This window comes from Berghia stephanieae, chromosome 15, assembly GCF_034508935.2.
Source record: "Berghia stephanieae isolate SIO BIC M18660-M18661 chromosome 15, UCSD_Bste_1.3, whole genome shotgun sequence".
NCBI classification, from domain to species: Eukaryota; Metazoa; Mollusca; class Gastropoda; order Nudibranchia; family Aeolidiidae; genus Berghia; species Berghia stephanieae.
In genome coordinates this window covers 8,504,160-8,511,652 of record NC_088374.1, presented here as the reverse complement: position 1 = coordinate 8,511,652, position 7,493 = coordinate 8,504,160, and the positions used below count along the sequence as shown (strand labels likewise).

Genomic DNA, 7,493 nt, shown 5'->3' with positions numbered 1-7,493 from the left:
GAATTTTGTAATATATTTGTTTTAGTTGAAATAAAGATGACATTCCTTCTCCTGTATGTAAATGTTCAGTATATTAAAATGATAGCTTTTAAAATTAGATTTCCTGTATTTGGTTTATCCTGATCTATTTACTGCCTAGAGTTATTTACTTGTAATTTTAAAGAGATTCTCTTATGCACACACTATCTTGTAAAGCGCCATTTGAAACTAAACCCAAAATGCAATTTTTTATATATTTTTTTATAAAGTTTGAACTCCTTATTATGGACAGGTACCCCCTTTTTCAGGCTAAAGTCGAAAGTGAAATTTGTTTGCTGAGGAAACCGTGTCCGAGGTTTTAAAAAAATCAGTTTGATGAAAGAATGGAATGGTGGTAATGAAAAGATTTGGGACGTTGGAATAAGTTTGAGGAAACTGTACTTGAGTGTATAACCAAACCCCTGGGTGGGGTTCCTGACCTCCCAAAGTGGGCAGGGAGATACTTAATGTGTCTTCTGTCCCCCTATATCTGTTTTCCAACTTGCTTTATGTCTTTGTCTTAGAATGAGATTACTTGGTTTTTGTCCTGGCCCTGGCCAGATACCCTGGCTGAGAGGGAAACAAGCTCCATAAAATCCTTAAAAACAAACAAATATATAACCAAACTCCTGTTCTTGGTTGGCAAGTCTTCATAACAATCCCCTTGTTTTACGCTACTTTAAAAAAAATTATTATCATTTATATTTTATTTATGCCTTACTGTGTTACTAATTATTTTGTTTTCCGTTACGCCTATTTATTATTATTATTAATTCACCCATTATTCCTTACGACCAAAATATTTGGCATATTATGACCAATATTTCACTCTATGTATGAATTATGATGAGAATATAAATAACATTTTGTGTCATAACAGCTGCTAACCTAACAGGTGCTTGACTGGAACTGCTGGTGTCTTCTAGTCCGTTCCCGTCTCCACCTGTTGTCTCGTGTATTTATGTGTGCTGTTTATGTCCTTGTCCTGGACTCCTGTCTGCCCAAGACTGAGAGAAGACTGCCTGAAATATTTTCATGTTGTGAGCGATGAGGGGGCGGCGTTGGGGAGAGTATGTTTTTTTAGTAGACATTTTTTAAAAATTTACACTGTATACCATCTCTTTGAGTGAGTGGATATTAGAATCCATCTTAGGGATGACCAAATTGTGGGAGATGCAGATAGGATTCAATAGTCTGATGTCACATCCGCCCAGCAGCTTGGTTGTAAACAAAGAAAATCTGTACTTTTTTTATTCTTCATACTGGCTAGAACTTTTTCACATGTCTTGTGATCAGAATGTATAAAAGTCAAAATATGATCAGATTTATAATGTTTTTCTCCTCTGGATACAGTTTTATGCTCGTCGGAGAAGTATTTCATAAGGGCGCCCGCCATTGTTCCGATAGTTTAGAACCAGTTACTAAGTTACTTAGCGTCATTACGAGGGAAGTGACATCACAACTGTTGAAGCCTATTGGAAGTGTTTGTAAGATAAAAAGAGTGCCAGGTATACTTGATTGATTCTATAAAACCTAAGACTGATTGTGTGAATTGTCAAAGCAGCAATCTGTTTTGTGAAAACCAGGAAATAGGATTGACAATCATATTTTCACCCTTCCTACACTCTGCCATGGTGATATTCACCAACTACTATTAGTTATGCTTCTGTTTGCATAAAAAAAAAAAAACGAATACAAAGATATTTTACAGTGAATGACGTAATCAGTGGGATGGTGAAAAGGTTTGAACTGAGATATTGTCACGTTTAGTTAGAAGGTCAATTTTTATAAAAAATGAGTTCTTGGCATTAATGATTAAATCAACCCTTTTTGTACAGCTTACAGAAATATCAAGGCTTAATTTCACTTCTAAATATTTTTTACAGCTAGCCAAGTTGAAAGAGTATGAAATTTGAGAAAAGTTGCTGGATACCTTTCCCGTACATTTGACCAAAACTTCATGAAAAATCACCCGATTTACTTCAAATAAATATTAAAATGCTCTGGTGAGCATATTATTATTCTTTCAGAAAATGCAAATCCAAAATTTTCACCTTCTGACTGATTATGTCATGCACTGACACATATTATGTCTAAAACAATCTGACAAGTCTTATTCTTGCCAAATATTAACCGACGGGTACGGTCTATACACAAGGCTATAGAAGCAAGGCATGGGGCTCAGATGGCCAACTGGATTCCTCTTAGTTGTGACCTGTGCTTGTGTCAAGATGAGACATTGAAATGATTTTGTAGTTTATTGGTTTACTCTTGCCTTTGTTTGAAGTTGTGTGGTAGAAGTGCATCCTTTGTTTATACCGACTAACTTATTCAGACTGAGTAATCTGGGTGGGGTTCCTGACCTCCCATAGTGGGCAGGGAGGTACTTACTGTGTCTTCTATCCCCCTATATCTGTTTTCCAACTTGCTTTCTATCTATGTCTTGGAATGAGATTACTTGGTTTTATCCTGGCCCTGGCTGGATACCCTGGCTGAGAGGGAAACAATCAGATATATAGTTAGTTTTGGGAGATGATATTTTCTCTCTTTTATGTACTGTTATTTTGTTTTATTCTTAACATATAATTTGTAAATGTTTGAGTACATTCCTCTTAGTGGGGACTTGTGCTGGTGTCTGAGTGAGACTTTTATGTCATTTCAAACTAAATACACCGATAGTGTGCTCTTGGAATCTACATCTGTTCCCTTTTTTAACCTTTTTTCCTTGTCCTACTTTTTCCTCAAGTCCTTTTGATTGTACGTTTTGAATGTTTTTATTATCCAGTTTTCTCCCTTTATACTGGTGCTGATATAACATAAATGTGTTGCTAACGCCGTAAAACCCTTAAAAACAAAACAACAACAGACTTGAGTAATAATACTGTTGATGTGCATCTAAAATAAAAAGAAAAGCGTGTAATACAATTGGTTTGAATCTGGATCTGGACGTTACTTGAAGTCGATTCAATACTTAGTATTTGTCTTCAAGGGCAGAGAATGTTGTTGACTGTTGCAGCCACTGTTGGTATTTAGGTTGAACGAGTTTTATAAAATTGCTTGAAGGTGGCTAAATTTTTGTGTGTTTTTTTTTACCAATGTTTTGGGAACAACGTTCCAGTTTTATATGGTGCAGGGTGCAAATGTGACCCCTCGTCTCAAAACGCTATTATGTCGGGATGGACCAGATGCTAAAAAGTCAAATTATAGTCAAACTGGTCAAAAATATGAAACGTTGGTATTTAGCACAGTAAAATATGATATTCCTTCTCCTCTATAAAGCAAGCAAACTCAACTTAAGTCTGATATTTCTGGCTACAAATTCAATTTTCAGCATCTTAGTCATTCCGACTTAATACGGTTTTGAGTTGAAGGATCACAAATGAATAATTGGAAGATGTTTTGAGTATGCAGCTTTGTGTTTTAGTGTTTTTGGGTGGGTTTTTTTTCTTTGAGGGCATTAATTTAGATATATTAATATTATGTCATGTTGTTCTGGTGAGGTGCTGAGGCAGTTGGATGTTTCCTTGTGTTGTTGAAATCAGTTCTTCGGTTGTTGTTTCTAAATTTTCAAAGGTCTCTATATTGCTCAAAAGTGTCTCAAGCGCTAGAAAGATCTTTACAAAAAGAAAAAAAAACAAAAAACCAACCCAAAACAAAAGAAGCAAAAAAAAAAACACATAACAGCAGTTTGAGAATATTTACAAAGATTATTATCACAGACTTGCCAAGCATTACGATTTTATCGTAATTTTACGATATTGAGACCGCCATTACGTGATTGCGACTTTACCTGCGCAATTACGAAATTTCGTGTGTTCTTTTGGTTGTTGTTGTTTTTGTTTTTTTTAATTTAAATTTTTAAAAGCGAAGAAAAAGAAACCCACGAAAAAAGAAAGAAAAATAACAACTCGGAACATGGTAAGGCAACTTTCTCTATATTTTTAGACTGATTCCTATTTTCTGTCCCAAATAACTATTTTTGGGGGCTCCAATTACTATTGTATTTTGGGAGGTCTGTGATCAATAACTTTTAAATTTATTTATTTTATTTTATTTATTTATTATTTTTTTTTTTTGAAATGAATATGTGGATGCTACTGGGACGTTACATTGGGAAAACCTGTTCTGTATTATTGAGTTGTTAAATATTCATTGAACGTTTAAATGGTGATAACTGTATACATGTTATATTGATAATGTTAATGTAATCATATTTATATATGTATTGATGTTGATAGAGTGTGCTAGTATGATGATATATTTAATATGATAAGATTAAATATGTCACCCATTGTCTCAAAGCGGTATTATGTCGGAACGAACCAGATGCGTAAAAGCCTAATTTAATGTTAAAACTGGTCAAAAATATAAATTGTTGGCATTAACACCCTAAAATATGGTATCCATTCTCCTCAATAAGTCGTATAATCTCAACGCAAGTCTGATATTTATGGCTATAAATTCAATTTTCAACATCTTAACCAACCCGACTTTATCCGTTTTGAGGTGAAGGGTCACATATGTCACCCATCTCAGCAGTCTGGTATGATGTCAGAGTGAATTAGACTGAAAATTGAAATGAAATTTTTGTTCACCGCCATGCTTTCAATGTGTAGATTACTGGGTGGGATTTCTGACCTCCCATAGTGGGCAGATAGGTAAATACTGTCTTCTATCTCCTTATATCTATTTTCCAACATGCTTTCTGTCTTTGTTTTGGAATGAGATTACTTGTTTTTTTTTCCTGGCCCTGGCTGAGAGGGAAACAGTCAAATTTATAGTTAGAGTTTTGGGAGGTGATATTTTTTTTCCCTTATAAATCATGTCTGTGTTATGCAGCGTATTATGTTTTGTATATAAATATTATATATGATTTGTAAACATTTGAGTGTATTCTTCTTAGTGGGGGACCTGTGCTTGTGTCTGAAGGAGACTGTTAGATGATCTCAAACTAAGTACTTTGATAGTATGCACTTCGAATCTACATCTGTTTCCCATTCGAACCAATTCCCCTTTGTCTTTTAATTGTAATACTAGAACTTTTTACTATCCCATTTTATTTCTTTTTACTGGTGCTGATATGACCTTAATGTGTTGCAAGCGCCGTAAAATCCTTAAAAACGAAAACAAAGCAATAGTCGTTGCTTTATTTTTATATTGCTACTTTGAATGGAAGATGGCTCGAATTCGTGAAAAATCGACGGGAGAAGCTTGTACCCGATCTTCTGGGTGAGACAAGGATTTTAATAGATGATTTACATGGAAAAGATCTGAAATGGGCTTAAATATATCATGCATTTATTTCTGGCTGTGTTAAATCGGAATTCAGCTCTATATCATAATTCTTATTAAAATTAGGCGTTAAAATAGAAGGTGAATTGGGAAGGGGGTCGGTCCGAATTGGAACAGCCCACCTAACTTAAGTCATTTAGATTTTACCATAGATTCACTCCTCTCTGACATAACACCTGTTTTTAGTCAGTGGGTCACATTTTAATATGTCAGATATGCATTTGGAATGTGTTGGGGGTATTCAATAAGTTTTGCTTCATAATGTTAGCTTTTTATTTTTTTTTTCGCTTTTCTGTTGAACTATTTGAAATATTTTTATTTTATCATAAATTGCTTGATGTTTGAAAGATATGGAGAGATGGAGATGGAGAGAAAGAGAGGGAGAGAGAGAGAAAGAGAGAGAGAAAGAGAGAGAGAGAGAGAGAGAGAGAGAGAGAGAGAGAGAGAGAGAGACCATTGTGCTGCGGATAGCCTCAAAGTTTATTTTTAAATAAAGATGTTTTTCGATGATAATTTGTTACAGACTGTATTCCTCATGTTGTTACCATTTTAACACATATCACCGAACAAATGAAGTTGTCGGGGTAGTGACCATAGAGTGGTATACACAGAATACCAAAACGAGGGGGTAGTGACCATAGAGTGTCATACACAGAATATCAAAACGTGGGGGTAGTGACCATAGAGTGGTATACACAGAATACCAAAACGAGGGGGTAGTGACCATAGAGTGTCATACACAGCATACCAAAACGAAGGGGTAGTGACCATAGAGTGTCATACATACACAGAATACCAAAACGAGGGGGTAGTGACCATAGAGTGTCATACACAGAATACCAAAACGTGGGGCTAGTGACCACAGAGTGTCATACACAGAATACCAAAACGAGGGGGTAGTGACCATAGAGTGTCATACACAGAATACCAAAACGTGGGGGTAGTGACCATAGTGTCATACACAGAATACCGAAACGAGAGGATAGTGACCATAGAGTGTCATACATACACAGAATACCAAAACGAGGGGGTAGTGACCATAGAGTGTCATACACAGAATACCGAAACGAGGGGGTAGTGACCACAGAGTGTCATACACAGAATACCAAAACGAGGGGATAGTGACCATAGAGTGTCATACATACACAGAATACCAAAACGAGGTGGTAGTGACCATAGAGTGTCATACACAGAATACCAAAAACGTGGGGGTAGTGACCATAGAGTGTCATACATACACAGAATACCAAAACGAGGGGGTAGTGAACATAGAGTGTCATACACAGAATACCAAAACGTGGGGGTAGTGACCATAGAGTGGCATACATACACAGAATACCAAAACGAGGGGGTAGTGACCATAGAGTGTCATACATAGCATACCAAAACGTGGGGGTAGTGACCATAGAGTGGTATACACAGAATACCAAAAACGAAGGGGTAGTGACCATAGAATGTCATACATATACAGAATACCAAAACGAGGGGGTAGTGACCCTAGAGTATCATACACAGAATACGAAAACGTGGGGCTAGTGACCACAGAGTGTCATACACAGAATACCGAAACAAGAGGGTAGTGACCACAGAGTGTCATACACAGAATACCGAAACAAGAGGGTAGTGACCACAGAGTGTCATACACGAATACCAAAACGAGGGGGTAGTGACCACAGAGTGTCATACACAGAATACCAAAACGAAGGGGTAGTGACCATAGAGTGTCATACACAGAATACCAAAACGAGGGGGTAGTGGTTGGATCGGGAAGGCAAGAACCTCTCGTGTTAACAGTAAAACAAAAACTCGCTTGGCTTGGCCATCATGTACGTCATGAAGGAATCTGCAGGGCAAGATGGAAGGACAAAAAAAAAAATAGGAAGGCAAAGGAAGGTGTCGATAGACACAATCAACGTCAATGAATGGACACGTCCATGGGTGCAAGAGTGCCGGCTACAGCCGGCCGATTGGATTACCAAAAAAAACGTCACCGGCTTTTTGCGATTTGGATTTGATTGATTCAAGGTAAGTCCTTGAATCTTGCAGGCTTTTTCAGATTATATGTCTAGTCATAAGTAGACTTGCAGGCTTTTTGAGGTCCAGTTGCTTGCACCCATGCACGTCTCAGGCTACTACTACTGAATACTGAACGATGCCCTCAACAGAGACGAATGTTGTGACTT

General features: G+C 36.8%; 1 protein-coding gene across 3 annotated transcripts in view; it reads left to right on the top strand.

Moving 5' to 3' along the window:
- LOC144960651 (alpha-1,3-mannosyl-glycoprotein 2-beta-N-acetylglucosaminyltransferase-like) overlaps positions 1 to 3,824 on the top strand; it is a 77,427-nt gene extending 73,603 nt beyond the window's left edge. Inside the window, exon 13 of one of the 3 annotated variants that reach the window (XM_078893923.1) lies at positions 666 to 3,824. The gene's annotated coding sequence lies outside the window, so the exon portion shown is untranslated. The other 2 variants (XM_078893921.1, XM_078893922.1) reach the window with 2 other exon arrangements.
- Positions 3,825 to 7,493: the final 3,669 nt, after the last annotated feature.